Raw genomic sequence first — 18,701 nt, forward strand, 5'->3', positions numbered from 1 at the left:
AGTTCTGACTCCATCCAGTAGTCAATGGCACATACACAAACTATGATATTAACTATTTTGATCGCAATTTCAACTCCAGGCATGCAATGCTATGAGTGAGCCAGTTAATTACAATATTATTTTTTCCTTGCCAATGTCTTATAATAAGCAAGTAATAAGCAGTGAATAATAAATGCAAAGATATTTTTCACAGATGCCTTCATGGTTTGCAGAAAATATTTGCAGCCATGTTAGTGCTTTAGAAAGACAATAGATGAGGGAATCCCTTTTACTGGGCCCCCAAATAGTTCAAAGTTCACAAATTTAATTATTTATTCCCAAATAATTCACAATATGTCATTTCTTCAGTGCCAGAAGCTGGGCTCTGCCAACACCTGATCTATTTGCTAAATCTCTGGCTATGTAATATCATGCAAACCACTGTAACCAGTTGCTGTAATAGATGTTCTCTTGTTTCATCACTGAATCCAAATTAAGCATATGCAACACAAGGCTTGGATATACATTATTATTATAGGAGCAGCTGAAGAGACAAGGAAAATCCCAATAATCTCTATCAATTGGACTTTAACTATTCAACTTGCTGTACATATTGGAGCAAATATGATCCTTTATTATGGGGATTTACAGCTTCATAGATTGGCTCTAGGAGTTCTACTGCCCAAGACAAACCTGTAAATGTCTGCCCCTAACAAATTACAGCCACCCATGCATTTACTGGATGTTTAATTGCCCCAGGCCATCAGCTGCTTAGCCAGCATGGCAGAGCCAGCCCTGCTTATGTGTCTAGTCAAAACCGATTGATTTAAGGCCATGATTTCAGATTAAACTCTGAATGCCTTGTACTTTTGTCAAGTCAAACTACAGATTCAGTTTATGTTAATGTAATATTTTTGGAGAGTGAATGTTTCCTAAATTGTGCAGTCAAGTAACAATATACCTGCAACCTTTGTGCATTTGCTGCATCAAATCTTCAAAAAAAGCTATGTTCAAATCAATTAATAAAATCAGAGAAACCTAACGATCTTAACTCTTCCAGTTAACTGTGCCCGCACAGTCTCTCTTAGAACAATTTGTAATGATTTATGCTACATACATCATCATACATTGATGCATACATACTATACACGAACACCTAATTCATATTGTTACCCACAAATATGCAGCATGGGGAATAAAATATATGCCTTTCAGCTCCAACAGAAATAGGCTTCTACTTAGTAAGTTTGTAACATAGCTTTTGCTAGCTCTACCAATAGCAGAAAAATATATATATACACACAACTGACCATATGTATCAACCTAGACAGGGTACCAACTCCTTCTGTTTAAGTGTTCAATGGTCTAGTCTTCTAAAATGGATTTTCAAAGGAACCTAGCAATTTGGGTGTTTAACACCCTTAGGTTTTTTTTTTGTTTTGTTTTTAAATCCTAGTCTATATATCATACAGCTATAGCTAAAGGAAAAGCTTAGAGTTCAGGTTGCAAAGACCTGTGCTTTAGAAGCTGAAAGTTCAGAGTTCTGTTCCTTGATGTTTAGTGTGTGTAGATAGCTGATTACCATTATGACTGTGACTGTATGTATGTATGTAAATATATCCAATGGCTGTGGAGCGCTTAACACATGTTTAATTACCGACTGCCTTATTCTACCTTGCAGAGAGAAGTGACTCACATACACACAAAGCCATGACATAACGCCCATTGTGGGAGCTTTACATTTTAATGTTCTTTACTTTCTGTTGACCTACTCAAAGACAGTTGCTTGCAAATATATTTGTCTCCGTGTTTTTCAACTGGTATCCTTAGAACTAGAATGTCCAAGGTCTGTAAAAACCACTAACTTTATTCTTCTTCAAATCCTCTCTCAGAACGCACCTCTGCCACAATAAAACACTGGCAGCTGACCGCACCTAGGATGCGGGTGAACAATGAACATTGCTTACTGTACACTTGTTTGTTTCACTCCCTCACATCTTGTCCAGTTGCATCTTCATTTGGGATTGTAAACTCTTTGGGGGCAGAGACCATGTCTTTGTTGCTTAAGAGCTTATAATATCATGTCTAGCATAAACAATGGGGCCCAACAAGGGCCTCTAGTTACTACAGCAATTCAGATAATCGGTGCAAGAGCTCATGTAGTTCTGCAGTCATAATTATGCACTTGGAACACTGATTTACATATTTTTAAAAAATGTAACTGATTTTGAGGTAGCTGACCACTTAATATTAATGGCAATGATTACTAATGTTGTGCTTTCCTAATTAGACACTTTTTACAATGAAGTGTACTTCTTTTCTGTGTGACAGGAGAAATTTATTGATGTTAACAGTTTTTTTTTTAAATTTGATTACACCAAAATGCTCACACACTTGTGACATGCCGGCAATTGAATTAGAATAGTGCCATGCGCTTAAAATTCAGATCATATAGGAGCATCTGTTTTCTTGTCAACAACCTTAGCCTCACCACAGATTCCAAACACTTATTGCTAAACATTTACTAAGTTATTACTCAATTCCGTTTCCTTGGCTCAAAAGACTTCAGACACCAAATATTAAAGGGTTTTTTTTTTTAATGTTTTAAAAGGGGATGACTAACAACGTGCCAATTTTAGTGAGTTGTCTTTCCGGAATGGCATTTATCCACATGTTATTCTGAGGTTTACAAGGATTTTCTTAGTTGTAAATGGGACACAATGTCCAAGAGGGGGAAAAACATTTGTTTTGAAAAACAGTACCAGTTCCCCAGCAGAAAAGCCAAATGATTATTGCAGGAAGTACTTTAGACTAACAGGTTCCAAGACTGGCACAGATACACACATCCACCAGCTTACTGATGAGATTTACGAGACCCAGAATGTTATTTTAATAGGGTCCAAATACATATGTCAAAAAGGGAGAGGCCAACAATTCACATCTGATATTGCTGCTTTATCTAAGTAGCTTTCTTAAAAATGGAATGGAAGATCACAGCACTGCTCATATTAAGGATTTAGCCAGTTGCATTTCGCTGTGCTTATTTATGTGAAATACCTGAAATAGTCAAAGCAAGCTATGACATTCAATTTTCTTATTTTTAAAAATAATATATTATCAGGACTTCCTTCGTCTCCCGTACCCTCTTTAGAAATATCAATAAAAACAGAATTATTTCCCAAATTGTAATGTAATTTCAAGTGCATGAGCATCATTATATCAAAATCCCCCTCAGCTGATTTTTTTTAAAGTAAAGTCATTTCTTCATTTTTTTTTTGACACCACATCTGGCACGTAGAATACAGATGATCATTTGTTTATATATCTGTCTAATGGCCTTTTCCAAACACAGCCAGATGGAGCCTTTCAAAATCAAATTAATTTCAGATTAATTCACTCTGGACCCACTCCAGTTTCATGACTCTATGCTTTGAGGCACTATCTAAATTGATTTAGAGTCATGAACTTAAAGAGCTCAAGTCCTTAGGTATAAGAAAAAAAATAGTACAAGATCTTTCTTGCATACTAAAAGGAAAAAAAACAGCAATCACAAGTTACTGCTGTTTCAAAAAAAATTCTTTATAGTGTCATAATCAGCCATAAAGAATTTCATATTTAATCAAAAAAATGACAGTGACATTTACATCTTCAGTGCTCTAATATCTCTTGATGAGTCCAATAAAATTAATCAACCCAATTCAACACCAGAATCAAAGATGTTGTAAAGTTTTGCAATAAACAGCTGTCACAATAAGAGAGCAGACAGGTAATATTAAAAATCTCTAATGCAACAGATTTATCTAAGGAACTATGAAAAATGTAGCTTGCAAATATATTGGGCTTGCATGCTGTCAATCGCCATGGATGCCTTTATTATCTCACTTGTTTCAATTGCAATTTGGGTTTCCATGGAGATGTAACAGTCAATTCTGGAAAATTATAAGATAAATGTCAGGCAGTGATAACGCTGTTAATGAAGCTTCATTGACAAGCAGCACTACGCTTAGAATTATGCCTATTATTGCATTAGCATATGTATAACCTGTCCAGGAAAAAAAATAACGGGGAGAGAATATTAAAAAAATAAGAGTGCATATGTAACTATCTTTATTTGAAATGAAACTCTACAATGAATTCCTAATGAATAGGAAAGATATTGGCTCTAAAAGTAATTGCTTAATTCCTTTTGAAATTCTCACACTCTGCTATCACTCCAAAAGATCACTTTGCTGACAGGCGCAGACACATTGTTGCACAGTATGACACTTGTTTCCTTACATGTGGTTGGAATGATCTCTTACACATGACACTTAGTAGTGTGTCTTATAATGCACCAGTACCGCTGCTGAGAGTTGTTAGGCAGAAAGATGTGCGCCTTGGAGGAGAATCCCCACCCCCATCCTCCACTAGTGCACCCCTCCCAGATTTGTGCGGCTAGTCCACCTTGATGCAGGGCTCAAAGAGTTTAACACGGCACTGTCTGGTGCGACAGAGATTCTGCCAACATGGTGCTCAACGACTCATAGCTGAAAAAGGGCTTTCTGGGATGGAGACTGAGCCCTTCCTTTCCCTGCTGAGTTTATGGCATGATTTGCAGCTGGGGGACGGCACCAGAAAATCAGAGTTTTAATTGAACAGGTTAATTATATGGAAATCTGGGTGGTGAGCTCAGGATGAGACAGGAAAAAGTTACAAGGCAGATACTCCAAGGCAGTGTGGTCTAATGGAAAGACCCTGGATCCTTTGAATCAGAAGACCCGGGATATGTTCCCAGTTTTTCTCTCAGTGATTTGCTGTGTGTGACCTTGGGTAATTTGCTTCCATTCCCTCTCCAATCTTTTGTCTGCCTGTTTAGATTGTAAACTCTTTGGGGTTAGGATAGACTCTTAGTCTGTATACAGTGCCTAGCTCGGTGCGTCCCTGCTTTCCACTGGGGGGTTCTCAATGCTACTGTAATACAAACAAAAATGATGAAAATCAAATTCAGGGACTGGCTTATTCAGGTGGGAGAGGAGGAGGAAATAGCATTTAAACAGAAAATGCCATAGCCCCAACTGCCTCATGGAAAGTAGGTAGGAAAATAAAGCCCCATTGCTTTTGGTTATCCACTCTTCGGGAGGTGCTCAGATACTGAAGTGGTGGATGCTGTTATAAAAGGTAGCTAAATTAGCCAGTGCTGTGCACAAGTTGGAAGAAATGTGGATCTTACAGTTTTTAAAAGAAGGGTAAGACTCGCCTCCACTCTCTCCTCTTCCATCTTTTTCCTATTTAATAATGAAAAACCTACTTGAATGATGCTGTTTCCGCATCACCGGTCAACAAATAAGACAATGATAACCCCCATGTAAACAGAGAGATAAATAACTGGCCTAAGATTTCACAGGAACAAATACAAGCCAATTGTTTTGCTGTTCACTGCTATGATCTAACAACTGGACAACATTGTGCAGGAGGGAATCTTGATAACAGCTGAGAGATTATAGTGACTCGTTATATTATCACTAAATGTAATCATTTAGGGTAGGTTTTTCAAAAGCACTTAAGGGATGTGAAAAGAACAAGTTCCATTAACTTTCAATGCGCTCCTAAATCCCCTAGGTGCTTACGAAAGTTCCAACCTTAGGGATTGATTCTGCCAGTACTTTGAACCGTACATTATGCCATGAGCAGTCCCATTGATTTCAATGGAGTTTGCCTATGGAGAAGGTACTACTCAAAGTGAAGAAGGGTGGCAGGATCAGGCCCTTGTAGAGTGCAAACACTGAGGGGTATACCTCAACTCAGCTCATCTTCAGTAACTCATTGGGAGGTTATGCAAGTCTCAATGCCCAAGTAGGCAACCATGATAAATGGGTTACAGCTGGGAAGGCTTTCATCTGTGAACCTTAAATGGTGAGATTTACTGCTGCAGTTTTTAACAACAATGCTTGATTCAAATTTGCAAGACAGAAGCAAACTATTTGTGCTCATGTTGAAGTGAGTCACTCTGTTTCCATGATGCATATGTTAAGAACCGCATGTTCTATTGCAATGTGTTTTCTAAACCCTTTGTAAAGGACTAGTTTTCATTAGCATTTTGGGTTGCCAAAGTTTCCTGTTTTTATGATTGTGAAAATGTTGGTCACAGAAGAAACAAGATGGCATAAAATTAGCCATCAAAGGATCTCAACCTTTTAATGTAAACTGGAAGGTGTAGTTATTATGCTTGAAGTTGTGCTAAAGCATCTTTTATTTATCCTAATCTTGCAACTAAATTGTTTTACTCCACAGGACAATGTGGTTGCAAGATTACTTTGAGGACTGTGAAAAAACAAACACATACATAATTTTATTTTTTTAAATTAGCAACTGCCACTTTAAAGACATTTAAAAATGAACACCTCACAAGAACTGGAGTATACTGCAATAAAAAAAACATATATTACCATTAAAAAAAGCCCAGCAACCACCACCACTGCCCCCTAGTACCATTCCAAAATCATATGGCAGTGATTTAGGGAAACACTTTTGAGGTTAAAGTTAAACATCCATCTTTTGTTTTGCGTTTCCATGGTATTCGGTGCAAACATATCTGTAGGAAAACATTAGAATGCAGCCATTTTGGAACTTTTGCCAATTGTCAGGAAAATATGCCTGAAAATTTGACACTACTGTGTATTTTAAGGTTACAGTAAATACTTGTAGCTGGGGGAATGTAAAAGGATGAAGTAACTTCCTCATTGTATATTTTGGGGAAGAGCTTATCTTGATGGCTTATTGTTTACTGTAGTGGTTTTATTAGCAGCTAAAAAAGGATTCCAGTCCTGGTGGACTGTTTGATAGCTTTCCAGGAGAGATACGCCTGAGGTACAAGAGAAGGGGCGGGGGGGGAGGGGAGGGACAAAAAAGATGAGAGTACATGACGGGCCTTTGTAACCACCACATAAAGTGCAAAGCCTTTCGGTTTAAATTTGCACTGGATAACAGAAACGATTTTTCAGTATTTGTAGATTTGTTTTTAGGCTCACTGTAATTTGCTAACCTGTGGAAGCAATGAGTCCAGGGCTTCGTCAGCAGTTACATTATTGTGAGATGTGTTGTGATTTACAGGAATCACCACTCGTCAAGCCACAGTTTCAAGAGAGTACAAAAGGCTAATTTGTGATGACAAGTCTTTGGAGAACTTGAGGCTTTATAACACTCTACTCTTACAGCACCTAAGCCTGTTATAAACATTACTTCTTACATCCCCCTCCCTCGATGTATTATGATCTCCATTTTACAGATGGAGAAACCAAGGCACCGAGCAGTAAAATAACTAGCCCAAGGATGTGAAGAAAAATTGTGGAAGAGCCAACAAGGTAAGCTAGGATTCCTGGCTCCCAAGCCCCTGCTCCAACCATTGGAATGCAATGTGCAGAAAGGAATTCACCCAGCAGATGAGCGATTACTATACCTAAACATTTTTTTTAAATGATTCGAGGCCCGATCCCGCAGAATTGAAATCAATGATAGTTTTGTTAGTGACTTTAAATGGAGCAGGATTAGAATAGCTAGAAAATGCTTTTGGCATTAGTCAGAGCTGTGTCAAGGAGAAGTGCAAGGTGAAGCTCGCTGCGGGTATAACTCGGGGAAGGTTATCCGCGCCTCACACCCACACAAGCATTCATGATAAATGGCTTCCAGCTGGGAAGCAGTTAGTCTACGAACGCACAACGTGGAGATTTACTCAAGCAATTTCAAATTCACTAAGAGGGGTATTATGGACAGATTATTTTAAGTCACAGTGGTGCTGTCAAAGGGGTTTGACATGACTGTTCTTGTGAGGTATAAGGTCATAGAGGAAAACGTGATGGATGAATACAAGGAGGAAGTATTCCTAGTGGTCAGAGCAATGGCCTGGAAGCCAAGAAAGTTGGGATCAACTTCTGGCTCTGCCACAGACTCATTGATTGTTCTTGGGCAGGCCACTTCACCTCTCTGTGTCTCAAGTCTCCCTCCCTGTTAAATGTGTACAGTGATATTTTCCTGGTATTCTGAGATCCTTGGATGAAAAGCACCACAGAAACATCAAAACTGTTATTATATAATTGAAGATAAAAAACCCTTCATAATTATATTTTTCTCTCAGCTTTAAGAGTTTCTAATCTGTCTTTTAAGACAAATATTTGAAACGTAAGTAAATACAACAGCAGTGAAATGTTTTTCAAGATCCGCTAGCATTGTTTTCATTGTGGTAACACCTTGAGGCACCAATTATGGACCGTGACTCTATTGTGCTAGGCAATGTACAGGCACCTAACAAAAAGAGTGAACGATCTAATTTTATTAGTAAAACCAGAGGACTCCATAATGCAATCAAATATTAAGAGACACGTTTTATACCCAGAAAAAGTTGATGTTAAAGAGGTCCCAAGTCCGGCTGCACGTTGGCCCCGCTTTTTTTGCCCTGATGCATTATCTGCTTGCCAGGCTCATGTCCTGCATGTTTATAGACTCTCTTCTCCCAAATACATACACTCTTACTAACCCATTCTCTCAAACATATTGAAGCACATGTTTTCTCCCTCACCTATGTGATTAGCCTTAAATCATAAGCAGCTGTCTCAATTTTCCAAACAATGCATTTTCTCAAGACATGGTTGGAGGAACTGGTTTCCCATTCCTAATGAGGTTGAGACTAGAGTTTGGAGGGTGGAGAAGCTGAACCGGGGCCAGAAGTTTCTGGTTCAACAGCTATGAAATCTTGCAAGACGTTCTTGAGAGATTTCTGCCAAAAATGGCAGAAATCTCATCAAAATGAGCTGATCTTGAAAGCTTCTGCTCAAATAAATGTGTTAGTCTCTAAGGTGCCACAAGTCCTCCTGTTCTTTTTGTGGATACAGATGAACATGGCTGCTACTCCGAAACAGGGCCGCCCAGAGGATTCAGGGGGCCTGGGGTGTTTGGCGGTGGGGGGCCCCCGCTTAGGTGGTAATTCGGCAGTGAGGGGTCCTTCCGTTCCAGGACTCGCCGCCAAAGTGCCCTGAAGACCCCCGGTGGGGGGCCTCCGCCACCGAATTGCTGCCGAAGCCTGGGCACTTCGGCGGCCGGTCCCGGGGCGGAAGGACCCGCAAGAGTTTTGCGGGTCCCCCGGAGCGAGTGAAGGACCCTGCTCCAGGGCCCCCAAAACACTCTCATGGGGGCCCCTGTGGGGCCCAGGGCCTGGGGCAAATTGCCCCCCCCGGGGCATCCCTGCTCTGAAACCTGTCTGGGAATGGTAACCAAACTGGATCAAGAAAGCAGGTCAGTTTGGATCCATCCCAGAATTAAAGCTGCCTGGGCAGGTTTGGCTGTGGGGATTCAAATCCAAACCTACCCTGTGAAATTCCAAAGGGTGAGGGCATTCAGATCTGATGCTCCAGGTCAAGCCTTTCTCTAGTGTTTTTGGTCACTTGTCCACTAGACCATCTGCTGCCTTGTAATATTTAATTATACGAACACTCTGGGATAGAGTTCGTACAGACACTCTTATCAATAAATTTGCACTGTAATTTCATCAGCGTTATAACAGCTAGGCAGTATGTGCAAGGAAAAATAACTTGGGTAAGAAAGTCCATTTTCACTTTGTATGTGAAAAAATATTAATTATTATTATTATTATATAAAAGTTTCAAGCCTCTAGGAGCTTCTTATAAACAACAAGAAGTAACTATAACAACTATAAAAATCTACCTTGACACAGCGTCCTTTTGATCGCATTAATATTTCAGAAAGGATAAGGTCCTCCTGGAAAAGAAAACAGACTACAACACACTTCCCCTTAGCCATATGGAGCAATAAGCAGCTTAGAGAGTCAGCAAAAGCATTCCTCTTATGAGTGCACAGAGGTACACGAGTGCTTGTGCTACTTACAGTTAAATCAAAACAGCACATCCTTGAGGGGTCATTAACTTTAAATTATAGCTTGTGATTTCTGATTTTATACCAAAAACGAGCCTGCGTTTCTTAACAGAAATATTGGTGTAAGTGAGACTGCAACGTTAGGGCAATGATGGAAGAGGGTTTTTCTAAATCTATTCTTCTGTTGCTGAAGAACTTTACACACAGACTTACTAATGGCCTCATTTATGAGGAAAGGGCAACTCAGCGATGTTCTATATTTTTCTGAACTGAAAGGAAGGCCCCACAGCCAAACTGTCATTTTTAATCCTTGCATTGCTTGAGCATATTTTAAACAAACATCCGTGTTTTTTTTTTTAACGTTGCAGCACTCACGTTGTCTGTTAAATTACAAACCACATTTTCTATCATGTAGCCAGGTGACCTGAATAACATTTTTGCCCAGTTTCATGAATGATCCATATATTAAAAAAGTTTTCGCCTCATTAATGATTGAGTTGATTTTTATTTTGTTTTTTTTACACTTGTCTTTTTAGGTCATGGATCAAATGTGACCCACTTTCCTCTCAACTGTTTTTTCCCAGTAGGCAGAGTAGAAATCCAATTGCTAAGAACACAGTATAAACCCACAGAATATCTCCCCTGCCCATCCTCATTTTTTTTTCCTTTATGGCATTTTTTCCCTCCCCCTCGGCAACTGTTCTGAACAAGATTCTGCTTTACATTCAGAGAAGCTAACAACAGAACTGTTTACAAGGACAAGCTTAGCACAAGAACAGGATTTTCTAATGACTACAGAGGCTCCTGGGGCTCTTCATGTTTAAAAAATATAAAGGAAGGAGTCTTGGCTTTTAACTACTCCTAATTTTAAATCTCATGGTCTTAAAAACACAATAGCTCTTTCAACTTAAAAACAAAACAACACACCAATTAGTACTAGGAGCTCCTATGCAACCTACTAGTCCTCTGGTGACATCGCTGTGTTTGCACTGTTATGATTTTCAAGGTTGACCAATGAGTCAGCAAAGCCAGACTTAAAAGCATTAAAGCATGCAACAGAAATGGCTTTTCATATACATTGCTGGATGGATCGCAATTAGCAAGGGAAATCAGTACAAGGCAAATATTGTAAGAGGAGAAAGAGACAAATAGGGATCTGATTTAAGCGAGATGGTGTTCCTTTCTGAATAAATGAGCTCCAGATGTTAAAGCTGTTCTGGCTGAATGCAGCCCTCTCACCAACCAGGTAGAAAATGTAATTCAAAAATGTAAAGTTCAGTTGCTGATGCTCAGTGGATACTAAATACTCAGTGGAGACCCCATTGATTTAATATGTAGCACTTTCCATCTTTATACTGTGCCAATGTCCCTGCCTGGTAGAGGGATCCACTGTGAAGTGGAAGGTGATGTCATTTGGTTAAAATGTAAAACTGAGGTCTGGTACGCTTGTCATTAAAATTCCATGGCACTTGTAAAAGAAAGGATATTATTTCCAGTGTCTCGGCTAAATCTAAATGTGGGTAATTATATTCTGCCTCTTTAAATTTCCACTGAAGTTTCAGATTGCTACATTGTTCATTTGAGCTCTTCTAAAATTATTGTGTATTGTTGTGCAGCACATTTATACAACTATCAGAGGTGGTTGCATTTCAGTGGTAGGTGAAGCATATCCTATTATATAGTTTTTTAAGTGTTTTGGGATCCAGGCTGTAAGAGATTGTAATATATTACTAGAATTGGACAAAAAGTAAAACTATAAATTAACAATCTTTTTGAAGTTTTTTCTATTTCACAAGATTCAAAATAGGCCCTTAAAATATTTGAAACATTAAAAAAAAACCAGATATTGATGATAATGGTAGGCTCTTACATTCAGGGCCGGCTCCAGGCACCAGTGTAGCAAGCAGGTGCCTGGGGCAGCCAATGAAGAGGGGGGCGGCACATCCGGCGGCAATTCGGTGGCGGGGCTGTCACTCCCCTCTCGGAGCAAAGGACCTGCTGCCGAATTGCTGCCGATCGCGATCACGACTCATTTTTTTTTGTTGGGTGCTTGGGGTGGCAAAAATGCTAGAGCCGGCCCTGCTTACATTCTATACGGCTAGCCACTAAAGGATGAAATGATCACACACCTTAAACCAAAGGTGGGTGAGGTAATACCTTTATTGGACCAACTTCTGTTGGTGAGAGAGACAAGATAATACCTCACTCACCTTGTGTCTCTAATATCCTGGCACCAACACGGCTACAACTACACTGCTTACCTTAGGTACATACAGTACTGCCACACAACCCCCAATCCTACACTCAACCTGTGTGACGTTATGTTTGTGAGCAGTCTTACTGAATTCAATGGAACTACTTTAGAATACATTGTATTGGAAAAGCCTCATTTCTCCATCATGCCCAATTACACAAAGTCTGTTCTATGCAGTTGCATGTTGGGGACTTTCAGCTAATGAAAAGGGTGGAGGAGAAGTGAGAGGGAGCTTCCTCATATTTTAATTAATTTTTTTTTTTTATATACATAGGGGAAAGAAAATGGCAGGGCCAATACATACGGGGGTGCTAAATGGAATGTAAAAGCTTTTTGGGAGAAAAATGTGATTTGCTTAAGAGTTTAAAGCTACTCAATATGTTCTTTTTTTAAATGGCTTTTGTCTGCATGATTCCCAACAATCCATGCCCGATTTGAGCGGCGATTGTTCCATGTACATTCACACACATTCTATGCTGCAAATCTATTTCTCTTTCCTATTTTTGGTTATTTCCCTTCAGCATCCTTTATCCCTGATCTCATACAGCTACCATCTGGCACTAGCTCCTGTGGTACAGCCCCACAGCACAGGGAGAAAAGGAAGTTAGAAATGGAAAAGACCTATTATCATCCAATCCTTCCCTTGGCCATTGTAGAATTGTTCCCTGCAGTACATTTACTAGTTCTTCTCTTGCTGTAGTCTAAAGAGAATCAACACACCACACCAGCCCTCTTTCCTCCAATGCCCAACAGTTGTTTAGCTACCACCTGACTCAAACTAGCAACAGCTACATGTTTACATTCCCATTTTCTTGTATTTTGGAAGGGAGAAGGCAGTTAGTAGCATTCAACTGGATCATATATTCAGACTAGCTCCCAGTCTGGGCCTGATTCTCCACTGCCTTGCACTGTGTGTCGTGATAGCCCCAGATTCAAAGCCTATTTAAATTAATGGGAAGACTTTCATTGATTTAAGCAGACTTCAGATCATGCCTTTACACGCATGCCAAGCAGTAGTCTTTTACACTGACTTTGCAAAGCACAATACAATGAAGACTCAGACCCACTTGTCTCTCCCATCTTCACTCTTTTCCCTTCAGTGTTATCTAGTCTGGGTAGAGTTGGGCGAATACTGCAAAAAATTCTGTTAATATTCATTCCAAAAATTAAACATATTGTGTTTGTGCCCCTTTTGTGTTTCTTTTCCATTACTATTCTAGCAACTCACTTTACTGGCAGAAGTGTTCATGGAAACAGAGAGAATTTTAAATACACATTACAGGTAATTCATGCAAAGTGTCTTTTTAATTAGTCATAAGTGTTTGCACCAGAATTCTGATTTTAAGTGTTATACTCCAGACTGCGACTCCAGACCAGCTGAATACAGACTAGATACAATGAACAAGTTACTGTCCAAGAATTAGTTGCAGATATTATTCAGCAACAATTTTTGAATAATAAATAAATGTGAGGAAATTGTGGTCTGTTCAATTAGAAGCAACATTCAAAGAATAAGTTATTCATTATGAACTATTTGCCCAGCTCTAATTATGTGTTGCATTTATTGACTTCTGCTCTACTCCATTAGCATTAGTTAAAATCCTTCATTTAAAAAAATACACTGATCTGATCTCTAGTTCAGTTAACTGTTTAGTCAGCACATCACAGCCACTAAAGTCCTTTCACGCTTTGGCCAAAATGTTTAAAGCCATTATTGGTCTATCTGCAATCAAGTCAATGACTTCAAATTATCTACAATATAAAAAATATAGCCATGGAACTCTACTTTACAAGGATAAATTATAAAATAGCAAATGTTTCTTTCCGTTCACGGATTATGGTAAATACAATATTTGTTTTTAGAGTTCTGACTCTCCAGGGATTGCAAAGGAAAGTGCTTAACACAGATTATATTTTGCTCCTGCACTATAGGAATGAAGATTATTTCATTAATGGGAGTACTTAGTCATATTCAAATACCATTACACACTTGTCCTGAAAACAGAAGTTAACAGAGCAATGGGCTACTGCATAGCCCTATGCGGACTTGCAAGAAAATTTGGGCTATTTTTGAATTTCTAAGCAAGGGATTCTCTGGCAGGGAATTTCTAGGTTTTCTTTTTTTCTTCTGCTAATACTTGATAATCTGTGCTTTGAGTGACAGGCAACACTAATGCTAGGGAAGGAGGGAAACATAGACCACAGCTGCTATTCTACTGTATGAAGCACATAACCCAATTACTTTAAATCTGCTAAAAAGACACACTTTCAAGGAACAATGTAAAAATAAAAGTAATAATTAGAACAAAATCGTACGATAAAATCCTGTCCAATTGAAATCAGCAGGAGATTTTCCACCGACTTCAGCGAGGACGGGGTTTTACCCATAGAGCCTAACCCTGTGTGCACTGGGTTGGACTGTCCTGCCATGACAAACTGCTCGAAGGAGAGACAAAGGACTGGCTAATATATTTTGTAGGACCGGTCACCTCCCTTAACTCAGACCCTGGGCCTGACTCTCAGCTGATATAAATCAGCATACACCCGATTTACAGCTGCTGAAAATCTGGGCCCCTGTAATTAAGGGTATGTCTACACTGCAACCAGAGGTGTGATTGCGACATGTAGGGGCTTCAGCATGAGCTGTAGAAGCCCACACAGGACCCTGGGTACTTACTTGGGTGGCTAGTGCACACTGAAGCCCATGTTGCTACTTCCTCAATGCTACTAAATACTTGTATTAGCTAAACCAAAGCTAGCTTACGTACGTCTACATGTGATGCAATCACACCTCCCACTGCAGTGTAGACAAACCACACAGCACTTCAATGACTTTCAAGCTGGATCCCGAGCTCTGGGACCTCCCACCTCACAGCCCAAGACTGGAAGTCTACACAGAAATGAAACAGCCCCATAACCTGAGCCCACATCAGCTGGCACAGGCTAGCTGCAGGTTTTTCCTTTGCTTGTAAACCTACCTGGTAGCTCTAACATTCAATAGGTTTTTAGACAAATTTCAATAGACTCCTATTGGCTGTATCCTCATTACATTCTATAGGGCTTTTCCATAAGATTGTTGCCATGAGTACAAAAAAAATACCATTAACATAGATGTTTCCTTTTGCATTCTTGTCCGTTTTATTCCTTACAAACAGGAGAATGATGTTAGCTTTGCATATTAGGTTTGCACTCATCAAAACTTTTAAGGGAATACTCTGAAGCATAAGTTTCACTCTGCTGAAGGCTCTTTGGCAAGACACAGCGTGCCTCAGTTTCCCCATCTAGACACTGGAAATAATACTCATATGCCTTTGTAAAGTGCCTTGAAATCTATGGATGAGAAGTGCTGCTATTATCATTTTGTGGAAGCATGGTCCAGTGGTTAGTGCACTGGCCTAGGACATAGGATATGCAGGGTCAATTCCGGGTTCCACTACAGCCTTCCTGCATGAACAAATCCTGAATGGGCAAATCAGTTAGCCTCTCTGGGCCTCAAGTCATCTATAAAACGAGGACTGTAATATTTCCTTAGCTCAGAGGGCTGTTGTGAGGATAAATACATTATGGATTGTGAAATGCTTGGTGCACTTTTCAAGAGCTAGGTGTTATTATTATTATTATTGATTGCAGCTTTTTTTTGTCCTGTTCATCTCCCAAATACCTTAAACAATATTTTCGTTTAGGCAGTTTGTAGAAGGCTTACGGGCTTGTCTTCCATATGCAAATAGCCCCCTTGAAGGTCAGTCAGCAACGCTATTCACATCAGTAAGGTGGACGGGATTTGGTCATTTCATGTGCGTCTCTGTGTGAGTCTTACCACACAAACATTCTACTTCTTCACGTACAGAGTAAAGAAAAAAAAAAAAACTATCCCACAACCTCAGCGTGATCCCGGTAATAAATTTTCATTATTTAAGCAATTGAATCCATCTACTGAGTTACTTATAATTATATTACACCATTACTTAGAATAAAAATGGCTAACTCTCTATTCTAAAAAATATTAACCCCATCAACTCAATCACATATAATTGCATTTAATGTCTTTTCGTTTCATTGAATTTTATTAACATTCATAGGCTACCTTCATTGCTGCTTTAAATCCCTGCTAATTATGAAACCGGGGGGGCAAAAAGGAAGGGTATTTTCACAATGTATTGGAGCAAAAGGCTATTCACCCTCAGAAATTCATGTCAGCACTGGATGATTTAGTCCATAATTGTGTTCATAGACTTCATCTTTCATTAGCACAAAAAGTGTTGAGTGGATTACCCTGCTGTTTTGAGCTCCTAGGAGAAAAACTTAATTTGATATTGAGCCTGCTTTCACCTACAACTAGCAAGAAAACAGTGCCATGCTCTTCACATGAAAACCTGGCCACCGTCACAAAAGCCTTTGTTGCTTCAAGGATGTATTACTGCAGTGCTCACCACCTGGGGAAGACAGTGGGAAAGGCACAGGAATCGTAGCTAGTCCAGAATGCAGAACAGGCCGATGTGACCGTATCACACTGATGCTCTGCCCCCCTACACTGGCTACCCAGGACCAATTCACAGTTCTGGGTCCTCATATTCCAAGTCCTCAATAGTCTAGGGCTTGACTACAATCCCATGCCAAGCTAAACTGCTTATTTAACATTTCTCAAGCTGTTACCAAGCAGTTAGCTGGTTGTTTGACTTTTTTCAAGCTGTCCTTAGCTCTCAGAGAGTCATTTATGTTTTCTCTAAGCTGTTGAAGTCAATGCTTAACAAATGTCGAGTAAGGCATTTCTTAAGCATTTCATTAACTCATGTCTTATTTTTAGATCTAAACAGCAGCTGAGCTTTAACTACAGGATTGAAACCTTATAGTTGGAAGGAACAGATATTTCCCAAAATTCAAGTCATTCATATGCTGATACTATTTTTAATTCCACTCAGACACATATTAATACTGTCTCAAACAATGCCACACTTAAGCCAATATGTTAAGTGCAACAATAACATCATGCAAAGAGGAAAGAATTAAAGTACTCATCCCAAAGTCTCAGCCCTAGAATACTGTGATCAAGAGGTATGATCTAGATGTTAGTACCCAGAAGTATGCTCAGAACGGGAGACACTGCATTGTTGGTACAGGACATCTGGCTAGTGAAGCCTCTGCAGCAGAAAAGTTGGGATGAGCTCATCTCAGTGAGCCCTGCAGAGCCCAATATAAGTCTCATATATTTGTACTAGCTTTTCCTCAGTATAGGCAGTGGTACACTAACATCATATGAATCTAGAATCCGCAGAGGTGGTGTGAACATCATCTTAACCATGACAACATCAAAGCTTCAAATCTCCTGCATTTGGCATTTAGATACTATAGTGATTGGCGCTAGGTAGAAACAGGATATAGTCAGTGCTCTCCAGTAACTGGGAGACATTATGTATTATTGCCCACTGGTAAGAGAGGGAACTGCAAAGGAGAACTTCTGGGCTTTGTAATACACTTAATCTACCTAGGATAAGTTAGAACCTCTCCGTTCCTCAGTTTACCAATCTGTACCACGGATATAATACACAACTCCCAGTTGCCGGGAAAATTTAAGTAAATGTTTGTACTGCAATTTGAGGTTCTTAGATAAGAGATACTACAGCTGTATTTTTATTATAGAACTCCTGTAATATGTCATTATCTTTTAGTTGTAGAACAGTACAGAAGTACTGTAACAGTTTCTCTAAGCTTAGCCATCCCATTGTTACTATTACTGTATTGATGTTTTAGGCATCACCAAAATATTTTAAGCATATCCAGTTACCACTAGGTGTGGACTGTCAGATGCTATATTGTTCATGAAGCAGTTGCGAAGCCGCATATTAGTAATTTTGTCAAAGAAAACGGGAAAAGGATACAATTTAAATTAAAGAATTATTTAAAACAAAGCTAGATGGTGATATAAAACAAGATTTGCAATTAAAATTAGAGGTGTGTTCCTAGGGATCAAAATTCCGAACCCAAATCTAAAGGCCAAAGATGGGTCTTTCTAGCTGAACCAGCTCATACTTTGCTGGAAAGAACAAAATGGAACCAAAGATGGGACAAAAGCTTTTATCTGAACCTCTCTCCCAGGCCTCTGGAAATTTCCACCACATGTGTCTGACGAAGTGGGTATTCACCCACGAAAGCTTATGCTCCAATACCTCTGTTAGTCTATAAGCAGTGCCGGCTCCAGACCCCAGCGCGCCAAGCGCGCGCTTGGGGCGGCATTTTGCTGGCAGGGCGGCAGGCGGCTCCAGCGGACCTTCCGCAGTCATGCCTGCGGGAGGTCCACCGGAGCCGCGGGACCAGCGGACCTCCCGCAGGCATGACTGTGGAGGGTGTGCTGGTCCCGCGGCTCCGGTGGACCTCCCACAGGCATGACTGTGGAGGGTTTGCTGGTCCCGCGGCTCGGGTGGACCTCCCGCAGGCATGCCTGTGGATGCTCCACCGGAGCCACGGGACCAGCGCGCCCGCTGCAGGCACGTCTGCAAGAGGTCCCCCGGAGCTGCGGGACCGGCGACTGGCAGCGCGCCCCCCCTGCGGCGTGCCGCCCTGCTTGGGGCGGCCAAATTCCTAGAGCCGCCCCTGTCTATAAGTTGCCACA

At 40.1% G+C, this 18,701-nt stretch overlaps 1 protein-coding gene across 28 annotated transcripts in view; it reads right to left on the reverse strand.

The window, feature by feature from the left end:
* CELF2 (CUGBP Elav-like family member 2) overlaps positions 1-18,701 on the reverse strand; it is a 440,299-nt gene that overhangs the window by 153,146 nt on the left and 268,452 nt on the right. Inside the window, exon 1 of one of the 28 annotated variants that reach the window (XM_039519487.1) lies at positions 9,673-9,727. The exons of the other annotated variants lie outside the window; for them this stretch is intronic. The gene's annotated coding sequence lies outside the window, so the exon portion shown is untranslated. Of the gene's footprint in view, positions 1-9,672; positions 9,728-18,701 lie in introns of those variants that run through there. 28 annotated transcript variants of the gene reach the window in all.

This window comes from Mauremys reevesii, linkage group 1, assembly GCF_016161935.1.
Source record: "Mauremys reevesii isolate NIE-2019 linkage group 1, ASM1616193v1, whole genome shotgun sequence".
Lineage (NCBI taxonomy): Eukaryota > Metazoa > Chordata > Testudines > Geoemydidae > Mauremys > Mauremys reevesii.